General features: G+C 46.9%; 1 long non-coding RNA gene across 1 annotated transcript; it reads right to left on the reverse strand.

The window, feature by feature from the left end:
- Window positions 1-1,497: 1,497 nt before the first annotated feature.
- On the reverse strand, window positions 1,498-14,729 carry LOC114102815 (uncharacterized). Its single transcript, XR_004618665.2, has 4 exons — window positions 14,649-14,729; window positions 13,373-13,578; window positions 12,271-12,433; window positions 1,498-1,621 (listed from the first exon to the last, which is right to left on the reverse strand). It is a non-coding gene; the product is annotated as an uncharacterized lncRNA (long non-coding RNA).
- Between the last annotated feature and the right edge of the window lie 5,339 nt (window positions 14,730-20,068).

The raw sequence follows: 20,068 nt of genomic DNA on the forward strand, positions 1-20,068 counted from the left end.
AATTCTAATATCAGAAACATATTAGCTGGCATCCCACCATACAAATTTGGAAGTGGGGCAGGGGAAAGGAGCAGGGTCTATTGTTTTTTGCAAAATAAAGTCCTTCTCAGCTAGGGGTGATTCTGCCCTGAGAGGGGATGATGGGAAGGGTATGGCTATATTTTTTGTTATCACAATGGGATGGGAGATGACATTGGCATATAAGGGAGAGAGGTCAGAATGCTGCTAAATGTCCTACAATACATGGGGCGCCTCTCCACCATGATGAATTATTTGGCCTAGCACTCAATAGTATGGGTAGAGTATCCCTTATCCAAAATGCTTAGGACAAGAAGTGTTTCCCGTGTCAGATTTGGGTGTTTGGGAATTTTTTCATATGCATGGAGATATTTTAGAGATAGAACTCAAGTCTAAACATGAAATTCATTTGTTTCACCTATAACCTTATACACATGGCAGGAAGGTAATTTTTCATTACTTTTAGTGCACTGAGGAGTGTAGTGCTTTGACTTCAACCAGTCACGTAAGGTCAGGTGTGGAATATTCCGCTTGTGGATTTGGATCAGCTCTCAAAGAGGTTCAGATTCTTAAGCATTTCTGATTTTGGATTTTCATATTAGGGATGTTTTCACCTACGCTAACAAGGTTGATAAAAACTTGGCGTCAAGTGTTTTCTGGGGACCCAGAGTCTTAGACATGTAGTTAAGCAACTTACACTGAGACGACAGCTCTGGTCACCCAGCCAAGGAGGACATTGTGTCCACATCCTCTGCTCTGAGGCAGATCCAAGCGGAACAACTGACTCCCCCAACCCTCCTGGGATCCAATGCTACTCCCTGGACTGGCCACCTCCTGGAAGCTGTTCACAGGTGTCGCAAGTAGCCTGCTGCAATGGGCATTTTCAATATGCCCAAATCCCTGAGCCAGAGACTGGGCTCAATCCTGTGCCCTTGAAGTTCCCTGCAAGAGAAGGGCTCATGCCCTTCCCTGCAGCATGCAAGGCTGCTCCCGCCAGGCTGTGCACCCAGGCTCCTAAAACCACAGAGCACAGCCCTCCCCCAGCAGAGACCGCTCCCTCCCGCCAGCTGTGGCAGGCTCACGTTATTTCCTGGAAGGGATTATGTGTCACTCTCAGTGATGGAAAAGGGAGCTTAAGAGGTTGCCCGGCACACTCTCCCTTGCCTCCCCAGCTGCTGCTGCTCCCCACCATTAGGCAAAGAGCTGGAGAGAGGCTGAATAAGTACAGTTCACGGGCACCGCACCTGAGCTATATTCGCCCTTCCTAAGCAACCAACTGGGCTCTTTCCACCTCTTTCTCTTGGCAGGAAGTCCACATGAGGCTGCAGAACACTTGCCTCTGTTTCCAAACTTGAACCTGACCTACAGCCACAAAAATATCACCCACGGAAGGAAATGGAAGGAATGATGGGAATCATCTAAACAAGGCCATGTCAGAATTTCCAAAAAATAATAAAGTCACAATAGGGTGCTCCACGAGATTCCTTATGAAAGAGATTCCTCGATCTCGGCAGAAAACCCTCGCAGGTACCACGGGCCTCAGCCAACAGACGTCTTCCTGCTGCCTGACCCAGCTTCTCTGTGTCCAGCTGCAACTGAAACCCTGCAGTGAAACCAGGGGCAGGGTGGGGGAGTATTTTTGAAAATAAAACAGGAGACATGTGATCCGTTCCAATACTTAGCTGTTCTCTGCTTTTCGGAACTTAAAACCTGCCTCGCGTCCACCAAATGACACAGAGTGCTGGCAGATGGAGCCGAGAGAAAAGGCTAAATGTATTTTAATGGGACCATTAGGATTATGTCAAAAGGTGAGAAGAAAGCGTTTGCCTGCCAAGAAAATAAGCATCAGTCTAAAAGAAATAGAGTGTGATCCATCGCTCCAGTGCTTTCCCACCCACTCCATTTTTTTTTTGGGGGGGGTGGCAGTTTATGAAACTCTGATTCCATAGGAAAGATCCTAGGTCACCCGTGGTAGGCCAACTGATGTGGGCAGAAACACTGGTTGAGCCAAATGGAATCTGCTCAACTTTCAGCCTCCTGGAGCCTCCAGTGTTGGGATTTTTCATTTGACAGACCAACCAACCACCCATATCTTCACCGCCAGCACCAACAGTCCCCTCTCAGCCTCTTGAAGCTGGCTATTAAACCTTGGAACTCTACAAGAAGTTCAAAGCAGAACAGAGATTTCCATTGGAACCAGAACAGGTTCTCTCCTGCTTGCTCCACAGCACACAGATGGGAGGCAGTTATCAACTCCACATCCCGGGCTTCTATTTGGCCTTCCTGGTAATAACAACAAAGGGAGCCTCCAGGGGAATGGCTTTTGACCATTGACAAGGCAATCTGACACCCATTTTCTCCTGAGCTCCTTAAGGGAAGGGAAAAAAACCCTCAAAATTTAGCTGGGCTTTCTAGTCTCCTTTTACAGATAAGGAAACAACCCACAACTGATGAGAAATCCTTAGGCGAGCTCAGCGGGGACGGAACCTCCCGTGGAGCAGAAAGACAAAAGCCCTCTTGATCCTCATTGTCAGTGCAAATCCAGACCATGAAGGCAGAGCCTCAGGAAGCTTCTGAAATGTTAAAAGATAAAAAACAATTTTTTTAAAAAAGAGAGACATTGGCAACAAAAGCCTGTCTGCAACTGGCTGGGCCATCACAGTGACCTCGGCAATCCCCGTGCAGAGACAAAGGGGAGGGCAAGATGGCACCCTGGCTAAAACCCAGAGGTGTACCTCCACTGACCACATCCTTCAGTTCCAACAAGGACATCGCCTGTGTGGTCATGCACACCGAAATACTCCAGCATTAACAGTGTGTGTGTGTGTGTGTGTGTGTGTGTGTGTATGCACGCTACAATCTATCAGCTACAGGTGGTTAATCACCATGTGATCCTCATAGTCACAATTCCTACACGGATACTACCAGAATCCATCAGAACACTAATAGCAAACTACCCCAGAGGGGTTCACTGTTAGCATGAAAGATGCAATTTTGGTTTTCTTTTTGGCAAAATTATTGGGAGTGTGATATTTAGGGGGGGGAGAAAAATTACTCAGGTACCACTACACCTGTACAGGTAAGGAATAAGAACCCTGAGAGCCCCAGTTGGAATATTCTAGAAGTAACAGGATAGGCCTTCAACTCAGCTGAGGTCTGTACCACTCTCCACGTGGGGTACACTGTTACCTGGCCCAAAGACCGGAACTATGTCACTTCAGAATGAACGCACACTAAAGGTATTTGTTCTCATGCTTGAGAGTGCTGCAGAACTTGCAAATAAATGCATGCTCTAAGATGTGCTTTGAACCTGGCCATGAGGCTGTGGGCAATGTGCTATCTGACCTTCACCTGCCTTTTTTGATTGTGTGTGTCCTCAGGATTAAACCCAAGGCCTGGCTCCACCTGTCCCCTAATTGCCAGAGGCTGCCCATATTCATCAGATGAACCTAATTGCAAGATGCTGTGTGGCTCAGGTTGCAGCCAATGCTGGGAGCCTCCTTGTGATGGCAATGGCCTCCCCTCTGGACAGGGTTCAGAGATGAGTAAAACGGGGCCCAAACGGGTAAGCTGACCACCAGGAGAGGGGATCCAGCAGTGAGCCAGCAGGTTAAGCACGGGAACACAAAATGGTCCACAGCAAAGGAGAGGCACAAAAAGAAACGTCAGAGACTGTGAGACAGGGGAAGGCATGCCTGACCAACACCCGCAGATATCCCTGTCCCTGTCACTCATTCGAGCATTCACAGCAAACTAGAAGAAGAGTGGGCCCTGTCTGCAAAAGAAAGAACAACTTTTTTTTCCTTTTTTGTTTCCGGAGATTGAACCCAGAGGTGCTTTACCACTGAGCCACATCCCCAGCCCTTTCTTTTATTTTTATTTTTGAGACAAAGTCTCACCAATTTGTTTAGGGCCTCACTAAATTGCTGGGGCTGGCCTTGAACTTGTGATCCTCCTGCCTCAGCCTCCCTAGCCTCTGGGAGCCACAGTGCTCAGCTATGTACAACTTCTCCATAAAGTAATAATTCATCTCCTTAACAAAGGAGACCCTTCAGCCCCCAAAACTGATGATGGACAGCAAATAACAAAAGAGGAAAAATGGTCATGAAATCAGCCATTTATATCCACGCCCAAAAATGAAGGGGTGCCAGGAGTCGTGTCACTCACTGGTAGAGCTCTCGTGTTACACGTGCATGGCCCCGGTTCAATCCCAGTATCACAAAAAAAGACACAGCCAGGAGCAGTGGTGCAGGCCTATAATCCCAGCAACTCAGGAGACTGAGGCAGAAGGACTGCAAATTTGAGGGCAGCCTCAGCAACTTAGCAAGGCCCTGAACAACTTAGTGAGACCCTGTCTCAGAATTTAAAAAAAAAAAAATGGCTGGGGATGAGGCTCAGTGGTTAAACGCCCCTGGGCTCAATCCCTGGTACCAAAAGAAAAAGAAATGTATGCCATATCCAATTCTGTCTGCCCCGCTAATACCTTTAAGTCCATTCATATTTTTATCTTAAAATAAAATATTCTTGTGTCAAATAATAATTTTGACATGAATGGTAAAGTGAAAACCAAGTCCACTTATCATAAGCAGAAGGCAGCTATGAAAATAAATTCAACGAAAAAAACTTCAGGAAAACACTGGGGCTCAGGATTTCCTGGCTCTTTGCTAAACCAAAAATGATGATGTTGATGATCATGGTGATGAAGAAGAAGAAGGCGGAGGAGGAAGAGGAGGAGGAGACAGGAGAAGGAGGAGGAGGAGGAGGAGACAGGAGGAGGAGACAGCAGGAGGAGGAAGAGGAGGAGGAGACAGGAGGAGGAGGGGGAGGAGACAGGAGGAGGAGGAGGAGGAGGAGGAGGAGGAGATAGGAGGAGGAGGAGGAGGAGACAGGAGGAGGAGGAGGAGGAGACAGGAGGAGGAAGAGGAGGAGGAGGAGGAGGAGAGGAAGAAAACAGAAAAAGAAGTGTCAGGGAAGAGTTCAAAACACTTTACGACCAAACTGAAAACCTCTGCCCTGCTGTGCCAGAAGTGCACTTGAGAGGCCATGTTTCTTGCTACATCACTTACTATGTGACCTATTGCCTGTGGCCACCTGTAGGAAACACCTGTGCCCCACCCCCAAGGCTGCCAGGCAGGACCCTGACCTGTCCTCAGGGGAAAGCACTCTCTCCCAGACACTCAGAGGAGGAGGCTCATCATTGCCCACAATAACCACTGTGAAGTTTCATTTCTCATGAAACGCGAGGATGATTTAGAAACAATGACGTGTATTCTTTAAAATAAATACCAAGTCAACTTTTAAGTCCGGAAATCTCCCCTTAAGATGCTCTCCAATCTGTGGCGGCTGCAAAATTCTTTGATAATACATCAATTGGTTACAGATCGATGGGGCAGGAGAGAAGAAAGCTCTATTTAAGTCCCATTTTTCAAAACCTCTGAGAGCTGGCATTATGGAGGCATTGGGGTTGGCCAGCAGCTGGGCAGGTCCAAACCACAAGGACAAAGTGGGAAGAGGAGGATTAAAGGTGACCTTCTGGACATGGCCAGGGGCGGAACCAACAAGCATCTCAGAATAAGATTCAAGTCAGTCTCCCAGAGGTGACTGAATGTCCAGACGCTGGAAATGAGCCTTGCAATTCCCTGGTGCCCAGTACTAGATAAGGGAAAGCCCTGGCTGATCTCTGTTGGCCCTCTGAGTGCTGAGCCAAGGAGAGCTGGGCTAAGGAAACACCCAGAATCAAGGTGAGGTGTGTCCCGGATAAACTGCTAGCATATTGAGCAGACAAAGAACCTCACCCACACTCCACCTGAAATCCACACATCCAGACCTGCACTGGGAGACTCCACCTCTCCCTCCACACTGCCCTTCACTGACCCCTAAAACCCTCCCCCACACACACATCTCCACCATGAAGTTGTGTAATTGATTAAAACCACTTGGATTCAAATGCCAACGCCCAGAGTAAAGTGCTCAGTTATTTAGTCATCAAATCTTTTCTGACAGGCCTCCTAGGAGCTGGGCCCTGCTGGGCGCTGGCTGGCACCCGCAGTCTCTCCAAGACAAGGGAAGGAAACAGGTGGAGGGAGGGAAATGCTTTCTCTCTGGCCTCCTGGGTTCCTTGGCTGGGGCCCTGTGAATCAGACCCATGAAAGACAGATTAACAAGAGAAAAACAAACTCCTACATCTGCTTCAACACAAGAGCACCGGTGATAAGTGGCTGGAGGGGCTGGCGAGACCTAGGGGTCTTCATACCTAACAGCAGGAGGGAAGGGGAGCAGAGACACTCAGCCCTAGGCAAAACAAACAACTGAAAGATAAATAAATGGGCTCTGAGGAGAGCAGATAGGTGACAAGATAGTCTTAGGACCTGTCTGGGGGACTTGGAGACTTCCAGTCTCCAAGGAGAGATTACTGAGCTGCTCCCAGGAAGGGGATTTCTGATAAATGAGTTGGGGGCGGGGAGGGTCTGCTTTTAGGCAAATAAGGGATTTCAGCGTGAATGCCTTCAGCTCAAGATAAATCAGTCTTATGTCAAAAAGGCACATTTGGGGGTGACACATGCAGGTCCCCCTCACAAGCGATGACATGGGTGCAAGAAAGGGCACAAAGACCCTGGGTTCAATCCCCAGCACCACACACAAAATCAGAAAGGCCACAAGCTGTGTCCCCCTCCACCCTGCCATCTCAGGAACATCTCCCCAGGGACCCTGTGCAGGAGCTGCTGCAGGTCAAGGCCCTCACTGAGCTTCAGCCCTGGCTAACCTCCGGCAGGGAGCCACAGGGGCTGAAGGCAAGAGGCTCCATCACAGTTCAGTGGACAGACGGTTGGACTCCTTCTCCACCCAGAGGCGGCTCCGGCCACTGGTCTCGAGCATGACCAGGCAGAGAGAAGCAGAGAGCAAGGATAGGAAAGCCCCATGTCCCCAAAAAAGCCAACTTCCTGCCAGCCCCCACTGGCTGAGCCCAGCCCAGCAAGGCTGCACTGGCAGGACCGAGGGCGGGGAGGACATTCACACACCTGGGTGACCAGAGAGCAGACATAAGAAAAGGTGACTCCACATTCATTAAATACAATGTAAAATCTAGCCAGCGACAGCCTTTTCAGCTGAGCATTGGCCAAATAGTCTCCAGCTTCTGTGTCTCAAAACCTTCTAGCAGCCTCGACCTTGATTCCCAAACCTGCAGAGGGGACACGGCCAGCTTCCACAGGCCACTGGGGTGAGAAACCAGCTTTCCCCTAAGCTAAGCGCACACTGATGTGGAATATCTGGCCACACGCAACTTCCTTCCCCCCTGAGAATATTGCCATGGTGGGGGAAGAGTTATTCGCTTTGCTCAAAAATAAAGAGAAGACAGTGGGTGTAATGGCTTTAGAATCTGTTCCATTTTCAAGTCTGCCCAAGTAAGCTATCAAAGTAAATTGGGTCTCAGAGGTTCACAGTGAATCTTCCATGGAAAGAACGGGGTGACCTGAAGGCAGGACCTGGAAGGAGATTAAATTGAAAGGGAAAGTAGCAGAAGTAAGAGCGCACAGGTAGGTGCCCATTGGTGTTTGCTGTATGTCCGCCATTTTCCTTTTAGTCTTACAGTGAAGCATAAGAAGGGAAACCATCTAACTCCCCACCCAGCTTTGGATACAGGTCTAAAACCACCACACTCCCCAGAGCCCCCCTTTAACATTCTAATTAATGGGACTCTCCTCTGTGCTCTCCAGGGGCATGAGTTTACCATTCCTGCAGACCCTAGTGCCGATGACTTGATTGTTCATTTCAGGGACATCCTAAGGCCTAGTGATCCATCAGTGGAAAACAGGCCATGTGAGTCCCAGGGGTTTTGAATGCCTGGCCTCAAAATCCTCGCCACACTCTTCCCAGTGTTCCTGGACCCCTGTGCTGTGATCCTCACTCGGTCCTAATGGAACCGCCACACTGAAAACACAGGCCTTAAGCCAAGTGCCCAGTTCTTGGCCAGATGCCACCTTGCCCTTCCCTTTACAAGCACTGTCGAAGCTCTGTCTGAGTGGTCTCTACGGGATCATGGTAAACAGAGGTGGTTGGGTGACATTCAGGGAGCCGGTATCCTGAAGGGATCCAGGTTATACCACTATAAAGATCTTCTCTTCCTCCACCTCCACCTCCACCTCCTCCTCCTCTTCCTCCTCCTTTCTCCTCCTCCTCCTAAACTCTCCTTATCTGCCTAAAAGCAGAGCCTCCCAAAAGAATTCAACTGTCATAAATCCCCTCCCCAGGAATTTCACAATTAGTGAATATTGACTCCTAGTTCCACAGAGAAGTCCAGCGCCAGCTAAGAAATCACCTAAACAGATACTGTCCCAAGACCATCCTGTCTCCCAGCTCGTCTCCTAAGGGCCTACTTATCTTTCCCCAAAGCCATTCATTTTCCCAGAAGCACCCTTCCCTCCCCGTCCCTGTCCTCCATTAAGATGTCATAAGAGCCCTAAATCCTGACGACCTCATTCAGTCACATTTTTCTATGAACCCTCGTGTACTCACATGAATAAAAATCGGTCTGTTCTCCTGCTAATCTGTCTTTGGTCAGATTAGTTTGCAGGTCTCCTTTGCTGGACTTAAGGGGATAGAGGAAAAGGGTTTTGTCCCCTCAATGTGACAAATTAGAGAAAAGACATGTATGGGCAAAACCAGTGGAGAAACAGTTGCTACCTGTGATGATGGTGAGCAAGACAGTAGGAAGCATTGGCTCACTAAAGTTAAAGTGACTGAGCATTTACTGCAAAGAGGAGATCTTTGGCATTCAAAAGAGATACGTCCCTAGGCCTTCACGAATCCCACAATCACTTTCTTGCATAAAACTTCTACTGTCTGCATAAGAACCATATTCATTAGGCCCTTTGTCTGCCTTTTTACCTTCTTTTTTCTTAATTAATTAATAAACTTTGTCTTTTAAGCTTTTTTTTTTTTTTTTTTTTTTTTTTTTTGGAGACAGGGTCTCACTGAGATGCTGAGACCGGACTTGAGCTTCCAATCCTCCTGCCTTGGCCTCCAGACTTGCTGGGATTACAGGCATGTGCTACTGCACCCAGCTAGCCTTTGGACTTTTTAAGATAGCTAAGGTTTAAACCTAGCCATTCCGTCTCCGACATCCATGCTCTTTGACAATCTATTGCCTCTGGATACCATCATTTTTATGGCCACTGGACCCAGAGCAAATTTATTATTAATTTATTCTACAAACATGCATCGATCGCCTGTTCTTGGCCAGGTTCTATCTCAAACAGATGGCAGAGGAATGCGTTATCGGACTGTTCCGCGCAGGTTCAAAGGTGCAGGCCCGCGGCCTACCACAATGCCTCCCTTTTCAACCTCACGCACACTGTCTGCAGCTCTCGCACACCCACCACACACCAGCCCTGGGCTGTTCCTCACTGGCCCTATGCTCGCCGGCTGCTCAGTGTTTGCTCAAGCTGCTGCTAAATGAGGTTTTCTGTCCTAGGACCCTGGCCAGATCCTTCCTCCTCAAGGCCCAGCCTAACTGGACCTTTTCTCTAGTGTTTCCTGGGTCCCTGCATAAAATTGATCTTTTCTTTCCTTGCCCTTAGATACGCTGTCTTTATGCATCTATATAGTCGGATGGTAAACTTCTTGAAAGAAAGAATGAAAGAGAGAGAGAGAGAGGGAGGGAGGGAAAAAAAGAAAGAAAGATGCCCTTCAATAGACTGAATGGATAAAGAAACTGTGGTATATATACACAATGGAATATTACTCAGCAATAAACGAGAATAAAATCATGGCATTTGCAGGTAAATGGATAGAGCTGGAGAACATAATGCTAAGTGAAGTTAGCCAATCCCAAAAAAACAAATGCTGAATGTTTTCTCTGATGTGTGGATGCTGATTCATAATGCCGATGGGGGGGAAGCATGGGAGGAATAGACAAACTCTAGATAGGGAAAAGGGGAGGGAGGGGAAGGGAGGGGCCATGGGGGTGGGAAAGGCAGGGGAATGACATGGACATCGTTACCCTGAGTACATCTGTGAAGACACGAATGGTGTGACCCTACGTTGTGTACAACCAGAGAGATGAAAAAATTGTGCTCTGTATGGGTACTATGAGTTGAAATGCAGTCTGCTGTCATATATAACAAATTAGAATAAATTATTCAGAACCAGCAACTCCCCGTAGCCTCCAACTGGAACGCAGTTGACTGCCTCAACAATCCCCTCATCGTCCTAAGGAGCATGAAAGTCGGCCATCAACCGGGAAGGAGAGACGTGGGTTTCCAGAAGTCACTCAGATCCACGAGTCTGGGTCTTGTTCTGCAGGTAGACAAGACCAGGAAAGAAAGGACGGCCGAGAAAGCCCCACCGCACAGCCTCGTGTCCTGTGCCCTGGAATCACAGTCACTTTTAGGGACTAAAGCACATGGCACTTAGGAGAGGGAAAAGCCCAAGAGACAGAGACTCTGGACCCTTCCCAGGGTGCAAGCATCTGGCCTTCTGCCTCCCTTGCTGAGGGACAGCCACACCCACCTGGGCTGGCAGCTGTGCAGAAAGAGACCAAGGAACTGCAACAGGAAAGAACAGAGGGAAACAGCGATCCAAACATCCCGGGAAGGATCAGAGCTGCTTTCCTAGCCTCACTCGCCCCTGCCCCAACGTCGTCGGCGAACCAGTCGGAAACACAAGTCCTGCTAATGTAAACCAGGTGTCTTCGCTTCCTACCATAATGGCTGGCAAGACCCTCGCTGTGAAATAACAACAACAACAACAACCTCTGAGGCGCATCTGTGCTTAGACACATAGCAGCATATTTTCTTTCTTCTCCGAGTAGGTGTCTGTTCCACATTTCTATTGCGATAGCATCAAGGAGTCGAGGGACCAGGAGACTTAGAAACAGCCCTTCCAGCTCGAGAGCAACATGGGTGTTTTGTTGTCTTGTTCTAAAGCAAACACTGATGACAGGCGGTGGGGCTTCAAAGGGGCAACTGGAAGTCTGGAACCGTGGGCGATGCGGATGCTCGGAGCGAACCCCAGGCAAACATAAAGCCCAGGAACTGAGGAAGCACCAGAAGTCATCTTTCCCCAGACACATCCCTTCAGGCTGCCCTCTTCCATTAAAAAAGAAAAAGGAAAAAGCCGAAACGAGGTCCTCGGGAACACAGGCAGCATCTTCCAGAGTGATCTCAGAATCGAATAAAAATCCATTCCCCTGCGGAGCAGCGCCTCCAGCCAGCCCTTTTTGAGGTTGCAAACTGAGGCTCTTGAAAGCTGGATCCGGAGAAAGGGCGGATGCAAAGTGACTCCCAGCCTCCACATAATTCCACTGAAGTACAACTAGGCCTCCCAGGGACCCGATTCGGGAACCGGGAAATAAAACTCCATATCTGAGTCTCTGAGACTCTCTGGTTCTCTTTGTTTGCAATCCTGCTCTAGTTGTCTTCTCTTTAAACAAAAGTCCTCTGCTTGTTCATCTTAACCCCAACCCAGAAAGTGCCTACCCAAGCCGAGCCTCCATAACCTTTCAGGTCTAGTTGCTCTTGAACAACTAACTGCAACATCCCTCCAGGCCTTGACACAGATTCCCAGGAAAGGACCTGATGGCACCTCATTGTGAGAACTGAGCCAAGCAAGTCACAGGGGTAGGCTAGGCCAGGTGCCCACAAGGAACCTCAGCTCAACCAGTCCTACAGGTAGAAAAGGCTTTCTCAGCTGCATAAAGAAGAAGGAAGAGATGGGCAAAATTGAGAAAGTCTCTTCATTCTTATTTACTTGACCACTCACCTATTTATAAATGCACAGTGATGATATCTTGCCATTAGAAGTCCCGTTAGCAGCCCACAGAGCAAATGAATGAGTACTTTTAGATAAAAAGGTGGGTTGGGGTTTATGAAAGAGACTGTATTAGTCAGCTTTTGGTTACTATAACAAACACCCAAGGTAATCAACTTATGAAGAGACAAGGTTTAGATGTTTCCGTTCATGATAACGGTTGCCTGGTGGCGTTGGGCCTGTGGCAGCTCATCACGGTAGGAGCACATGAAGGCAAAGCCACTGACCACATGGCCAGGAAGCAAAAGAGGAAGAGGAAGGGGCTGGGGTCCCAGTATCCTCTTTGAAGGAACACCCCCATGACAGAAAGACCTCCACTAGGCCTCACCACCTCCCACAGCACCAACTTAAGGACCAAGCCTTGAACACACTTAAGATCCAAGCTCAGCAGAGACCCTATGTAATTCCAAGACATGGACTCAAAACTGAGAGTCCCAAACTCACCTGGCAAGAAGTGAGACGAGATCTTAAGACCAAGCAGTGCTCAGCTCCCCTCTCCTGAGCGTGTGCTCCTACGGTGGCCTGCCCTCTGGGTGCGGTACCAGCCCTGGAGGAGGGTCCAAGCAGGCACCACAGGGTGACCTTCAAGTTGGAAAATACTTATGCTCTGGGACATAAGAAGGCAGAAAACAGCAGTGTAGACATCGAAAGGATTTCGGTGTAACTGAAGAACCTCTTGAGTGGCCAGTTGCAAAACACTACAGCAAATTGCAAGAGGGCTGCAGGGTGGGGAGTTGTGGGGGGGGGGGTTTAATGAGAGAACCATCTTCCCAAACCAGCTGAGGCACAGCCCACTCGGACATAAGAGGACGCTGAGGGGCTTGGGGTCTGCCTCAGATTGCGGATGGTGGAATCAAGGGGGCTGGAACACCCAGATTTAGTTCCAACGCACATGAGGACATTATTTCCAAGAGACGCACTCAGAGCCACCTGAGGTGCCATCACCTCCTGACAGTTTTAAATAACCAAACTGCAGGTGACGCAGGATCGCAGCACACCGACCCACGTCCGCCCTCCCAGCTGAGCTACCACCTCCCTGCACGCTCAGCACCTGCCATGCCCACCATGGCCCTCAGCACCCACCGATTTCCTCCCACTGAGGCCAAGTCCCCCTAAGTAAGAGCAAACGGTGACCTGGGAAACTTCCCCAGTTGGTTGCATTTCCTGCCACGACAAGGAGGAAATGAATAAAGGAAGCAAACAGGTCTTCCTCTACCTACTCTCCCACTCCATCCCGACCTGACCCCTGAATAAGCTCCGAGGGTTTAAAACCAAATTTGGTTGCACGGGGATCCGCGCTCTGGCCGCCCCGAGCAGCACCCCCAAGGCTCGCCTCACTTTTCAGAAGACTGCTTGTGGCGGGTTTTTTCTCCTTCTTACTCACAGTTCCAAAATGAAGATTTGGGAGAGCGGGGAAGGCCTGGGAGCCAGGCAAGGGGGTCTCCTTCCTGACTCCTTTGGAGGCCAGATTGGAAATGTGGGCAAATGTGAACTGACCCCAGGTTTCCAGGGTGCAGGAAAATGGGCATGATCAAACTTGGCTCACCTCTTTTGTAAAGCTTTAGAAGATCAAAAGAGCTTCTGTATAGGCAAGCAGGTGAGCATGGCGGTGAGAGCGCAGGGGTGAGGGGACAACACTGAGTCCACGATGCCACTGAGGCCACCAGAAGGTGAAGCTGCGTCCTGGGTCTGGAGACATCTGGATCCAGAGGATAGCATGCTGATTCTAAGTCCCCCGCATCTGTCAGTCACCTATGACATACAGACCTCAGTGACTAGTGCTCTGGTTTAGATGTGTTTTGTCCCCAAGGTTCGTGTGCAGGAAGCCATGTGTCCCCTGATTTCATGTGGCCATGTTGAGCTGGTGGAACCTTTTAGGCTCAGTGGAGGGCAGCCAGGTCCTGGGGGCTCGTGAATGGATGATGCTGCCCTGCAGGAGTAGATCAGGTCTCCTGAGACTGAACTAGTTCCTAGGAGAATGGGTTGTTATAAGAAGTCTGGCACCTTCCCTGAGTCCCTCCTCCACTGGTGCCACTCCTCACTCTTGCAACACACTCCTGCAACTGCAATGCCATCTGCCATGAGGCCCTCACCAAAGCCAAGCAGTGCTTGGTACCGTGCACGTGAACCTCCAGAACCGTGAGCTGAACAGATCTCTTTTCTTTTTATATTACCCACCATCTGGCATTTTGTTATAGCAACACAAAGTAGACTAAGACAATTGTGTTCAAACCTCATACACCTCTAGAGACTTCCAGTTTGAAGCTCTTTCTGGCATAGTTTGGTGCATTTACTCTGATCATTCAGGGAATCCCATAAAATCACAACCCTTTGTAGTCGCTGTGATATTAGTTGCTCTGAGTCAGTCATATGGATGCACAGACTATCAGAGCTAGAAAAGGAATGCAGATTTCTCATTTTCAAGATAATAAAACCAAAGCCCAGATTAGCAAAGAATCTCAAATAAGTAAGCTTCCTACTGAAAGTTGCCTCCTTTATAAATCCTCCAATGAGTTGGTGATATTTGAATGCTGAATGATACCACAAGACAGATGAGCATTGATTTAAATGCTGCTATCTGACAAGCCCAACCATCAATCATAACCTGCTGTCTCGGGAGAGACATCCTTTATAGAAGGACTCGGGAAGAGCATGACCAGAATTTACAGCTGAACCAACTCTGCATTAGGGGTGCCCTGGGCCTAACTGCTAAGGCCACGTTCTCAAACTGGAGCAGGCATGGGGATCACCTAGAGGGTTTGCTGGGCCCACCCCCAGAGTCTCTGATTGAGAGGTCTGGGTGAGGAATTTGCATATCTCACCAGTACGTGCTGATGCTGATCCGGAGGTTGATGCTGAAGCTGCAGATTGTAGGGGAGACGGTGACACACTTGGAGAACTCTGTGCTAAGACAAAGAGGTCACTGACACATTTAATTATAGAAGTTTTTAAGAAAACTGGTAATCCAGCCTGTCATGGCGCACACCTCTAATCCCAGCTACTCAGGAGGCTGAGACAGGAGGCCCATCTTGCCAATGTGTCTTGAGACCCTGTTTCAAAATAAAAGAAAATCTGGTATTTACGTTCCTGGGCTCTTATATGGCTGAATTATGACCCTGTCCCCATTTTTTCCCCCATATATTGAAGTCTTGACTCCTGGTATCTCAGAATGTGACTGTATTTGAAGAAAGGGTCTGTATGGAGAGGATTAAGTTAAAATGAGGTCATGAGAGGGGTCCCAATAGGACTGGTGTCCTTATAAGAAGAAATTAGCATGTGTGGGAGCTAGAGGAAAAAAAGAGGGGGAAGAGGGAGGGAATCTCATGAAAATAGGAGACCAGTAGAATAGAGGAAGGAGCCCAGGGAGGCCAGAGGGGAGGGCAAGGGCAGGTACTGGGGAATGAAATTAACTCCACCATGCTCTGTGCAGTCAAGAATATATCGCAAGAATTCCCACTATGGTGTGTAATTTCCATGTACCAATTTTTTGAAGTGAGAATAGTTCAGGACACAGAAGGAAGACGTATTGCAAGAAAATGGCCATCTGTATGCCAAGAAAGGAGAATTCAGACCCTTGAAATCTGCTTTCTAAGCACCCGGACTGGTACTTTGTCATGGCAGCCCTAACAGAATCATGGAGAGGCAGGACGTGTGGAGGAACATATTAGGCTAGGAACCAAGAAACCCGGGTTCTAGTTTCAGCTCTGTCTTGAAACAGATGAGAACCCTCTGCTCCACTCTGGAGACCTCCCACCTCAGCCACTCAACAACCTCTCCTGTCACATGGGAGTAGAGACCTAGGCCCTTTCCATCACATAGGGTTCTTGGGGAGATCAAAAATGGGAACGGGGAGGATGGGGATGAAGCTCAGTGGTAGCGCACTTGCCTTGCAAGACCCCCGATTCAATCCTCAGCACTGCGGGGGGGTGGAGTAGGGAAGGGATATATATATAAGATATTGGTTTTTTTAAAAAAGGTCAATTTCCTTGCTTCTGAGTCTGAAAAAGAAGATCTGGATAAAATACAAAGAGTCATCAGATTGGCAGATCATCAAACCTTCCAGAAGTGCTAGGATCCAGAAAGACAGGAAGCTCCAAATAGGGAGCCAGCATTTTATCTCTTACTTTTTTAAGCTAAAACCTGAGACTCAATGGTGAGTTTTTGGCAATCCCTTAGGACTGGGGGCGCCGGAGGTGGGGAGAGCCAGAGGCTGTCAGGGCAATCGCTAGCTGAGAACCAGAGGGACAGAGAGGGGAGAGCGGCGGAGAGGGAGACCTGAGGCTCCCCACTGTTTGCCTCTCCCATCATTTGATGCTTGAGCTACGTTTAGAGGTTTATCAAGAAGCTAAGAGCCTAACTGAAACAACTGAATAGCTGGATGGTGTTTTCAAATCCGAAGATGATGAGGAGGTTGAAATTGGACTGTGGGACCCACCAAGAAGAGGGCACTTGCAAAGCCCCAGGCTCTGACATGGGGTCTGTGGGCGTTAGAATAAAGCAGAGGTCAAATGAGGCTCACCAAAAGTGCAGCCCAGCCTCAAATTAGTTTGGATGCTTGCTGGTTGAGGAAATGCCGTTTGCCTCTAATTGTCTCCCAGAGGAAGGAAGAAGAGAGTATCAGAATCTCTGTAATCTTTTATCCACCAAAGACGATCAGGCATCGTACAAAATAGAGTCCATATAAAAACTAGATAAGAGAAGCAGCCCCACAAATGACTCAGTTAAAATTGATTATCTGACTCAGACACAGACTTTTAAGGAGTTATGAAAGTATGTTCGACAAAAGAGAATTTCATCAGAGAACTGGACTTTCATTTTTTACAAAAGAATCTAATGAAAATTCTAGAACTGAAAGACACAACTGAAATTATTCAACTGCTTAGTTGAGGTTAACAGGAGATTAGACACAGTTGTAGAGAGGATTAGTGAAGAGGAAAATAAATCATTAAAAAGCATCTAGACACAAGTTTAAAGAGCAAAATGGATAAAAACACAGATCATAAGACACGTATACGATTTACATCCCATGTGAAGCTTTAACCATAAAAGGGTTAGAGTAGATGTACCTCAAATACCAGGGGCAAGAAGAAAGAATGGTTCAGGAGCAATAGCTGAAGACAGGATACCGAAGAATTCTCCAAAATTATCCATCAGTGTGAAGCCACAGGATCCCCCCAAAATTTAAAACACTACAAATCCTTGGTGGAGACTTGCCTCGCATGCTTGAGGCCCTGGGTTCAACCACAGCACACAAAAATAATATTTTTTTAATAAAACATTACAAGTCCCAAGCAGAATAAAAGTAATGAAGACGGCAAAAATTTGCACAAAAATAAAGCATTGTTATGCCATAATTACATAGAGAGACTATTTTCTGAAAAAAGAAGAAAATATTAGAATTGTTTGCTAAATTCAAAGAATAGAAAAGAACAAAGTAGGAGTAAGAAAAAGGAATGACAACCAATTGAGAAATCTGCTGATACTTCATGTCTATATAAATTTGAATACAGTTTCACTGGTAAACAGTTATTTGAATATAGTTTCACTGGTATTCACTGGTTAACAGTTGTTAAATGATTAATATTCTTAAAGTACTTAGAACAGTACATAACACATAGTAAGACAAATAAGAAATATATGTGTGTCCTTCTGAGTCTCTTTTAATAAAAAATAAAAGTAAAATAAGTAATTAAATATTGAACACAATGTGTGTTTAGAACTTACTGCTTCCAACATCAGAGAAATAACAAGAGAAAAAATAGATATTGTATTCGTAAGAATGTTTTTTAAAAAATCTAACAGCAAGTTTATTAAAGCAAAGTTTCTTAATATCAGGTCTTTGGACTCCACAAGGTATCCAGAGATAGAATTCAAGGAAGTCAAAAGCTGGAGGTGGGGGGAAATTACATTTTTATTTTCACTATCCTCTAAATGAAATTTAATATTTTCTTCTATTATGAATGTAGGCAATAAATCACTGTAGTATGAGCAGTACATGATTTGTCACCAGTAAAAATCAACTATCTCATAGTGTTGTAGATATCACAATATAATTCATACATGCTATTACATTGAAATTAGGACAGGTATTAGATCTGCCCCAAGAGCTTTTTGTTTAACATACTGATGGAAAAGCACATATATTATTACTATATGATAAATGTGATTTTTAAAAATCTTTTGATAAATGTGGGCTGAGGTGTAGCTCTGGTAGTATACCTGACAGGCATGTGCATGGCTCTGGGCTCAATACCCAGCACCACAAGAATGAATTCATAATAGATTTGCTACAATTAGTTTATTTTTCAATTAAATATATTTCATCTTATGCCGCAGTCCGGCTGCAGCAAAATAACCAGGGGGTGACGAACAACTTGTGTAGATTGATACAGCAGGAGTGGGAGCCGTTTATTGTAGGACAGGAGCGGTATTTATACGTTCCACACAGCTTATCTTAATTAGCATAAACTAGATACATCAGTCAACCAATAAGAAATCTCCACACTTAATGGCTCGCTCGCGTTACTTCACAAACCACTCCCTCTGGCATTTTGCCAGGCGCCATCCTGACTTGTTTACAGACTCTAACAATCTTATGCACTTAAAAGACATTATTCTGGAAAGGGATACAAACATTGCACTCACCTGGTATACAGTCCGTGGAATTAAAAGAGGAAACCTTGATCTAAAGAAACAATTTCTCAAATTCTCAAATTATATTTCTTGGAGTCATGGTATGCTATTGACATCGTATAAGGGGAGAATGAAACAGACACCATAAAAGTAAGGAAGACAAGCCAGGCGTGGTGGCGCACATCTGTAAACCCAGCAGCTTTGGAGGCTCAGGCAGGAGGATAGCAAGTTCAAGGTCAACCTCAGCAACTAAGCAACTTAGTGAGACCCTGTCTCAAAATAATTGTAAAAACAGCTGGGGATGTGGCTCAGTGGTTAAGCGCCTCCAAGTTCAATCCTGGTACCATAATAATAATGATGATGATGATGATAATAATGATGAAGACAGATGTCCAAAAGTAAGATGCTAGGGCTCCCTTAACATGAAGGATCAAGAGACAATAGCTGCACAATCAGTTCTTTTTCAGCTTCTAATTTACTAGTAATTTAACTGGGTCCTTTGATAGAGACTTCCAAAATCATTTCCCCTTTCTCCTCCTTGCTATGCCTTTGTGTGGAAAGCACCTACCCTCAAGAGCCAGCAAGATGAACTTCAGCCACCCAAAGCAGATGTTCCCACTCTCCAGCCCACCTTCTGTGGGAAGCCTCACACTGAGGGATGTCGTGTAGGCTGACGGGAGTGGACTTGGACTTTTCCAACCTTTTTGTTCCCCCTGTTCAAGGTCCTGTGCATGCTAAGCTACACCCCAGCTTTTCAACATCCAATCCCCTTCTCCATCCCCCAACCAGGCCAAATTCACACATCAGGACAACCAACCAAGTCAAAGCAAAGAGCTCATCGCCTCTACAACTGAGGCCTCCCTGCTCTAACTTGAGTTGGCTTCAGTTTGCGCTCTAAAATACACGTAAATGTGCCGTTTCTAGTCAGGGGGAAACTCAACCGATCAAAACAAGAGGCAAAAAATAATAAGAATACAGTGAAAGCAATACCTTTTGACTGCTGTCCAGTTTCTGAATATGAAGGTAGTATTAAGATTAAATTCTTCTTCGTTAATAAGGATAAGCTCCTGCATTCCATGAAACCCTGATTTCTAGTTCCCAAATACATAGAAATTGGTAGCCATGTTTAAAGTATGAGACTGCAACATAGATAGAACAAAACAACACAAAGGTGTCATCTAATTGGGCTGAGGATCTAGTATAGGTGTTATCTGGGAAAGTGGAAAGAAGGGACCTTTTATGAATAGAGAGAAGTCTGACCAGAAATATGCTACACTTATGAAGGGACAAGTCCAAGTGCATCCTCCAAGACCCGGTCACTCGTCCCTCTTCAGTGGTGGATCTCAGAATCAAACCATCTCCAGTCGCACGGTCTGTGCCTACCACATCACTGCTAAACCCCAGCATTGGGCTCCTCCCTCATCCCCCGCCCAAGAGCTGGGCCTCCCCTGAAGGAGAAGTGCTGTGTGCATCCAACACAACAAGGCCTCTCCGAGATGCACAGAAACCCAGCTACTTCTTTTTTTGAAGCCTCTAGTGTGTTAATAAAAATAAAGAAATAAATAAAAAGGAGGTGGGGAGGCAGAGAGGAGATGAGAGGAAAAGGGGA

This window comes from Marmota flaviventris, chromosome 6 (assembly GCF_047511675.1).
Source record: "Marmota flaviventris isolate mMarFla1 chromosome 6, mMarFla1.hap1, whole genome shotgun sequence".
NCBI classification, from domain to species: domain Eukaryota; kingdom Metazoa; phylum Chordata; class Mammalia; order Rodentia; family Sciuridae; genus Marmota; species Marmota flaviventris.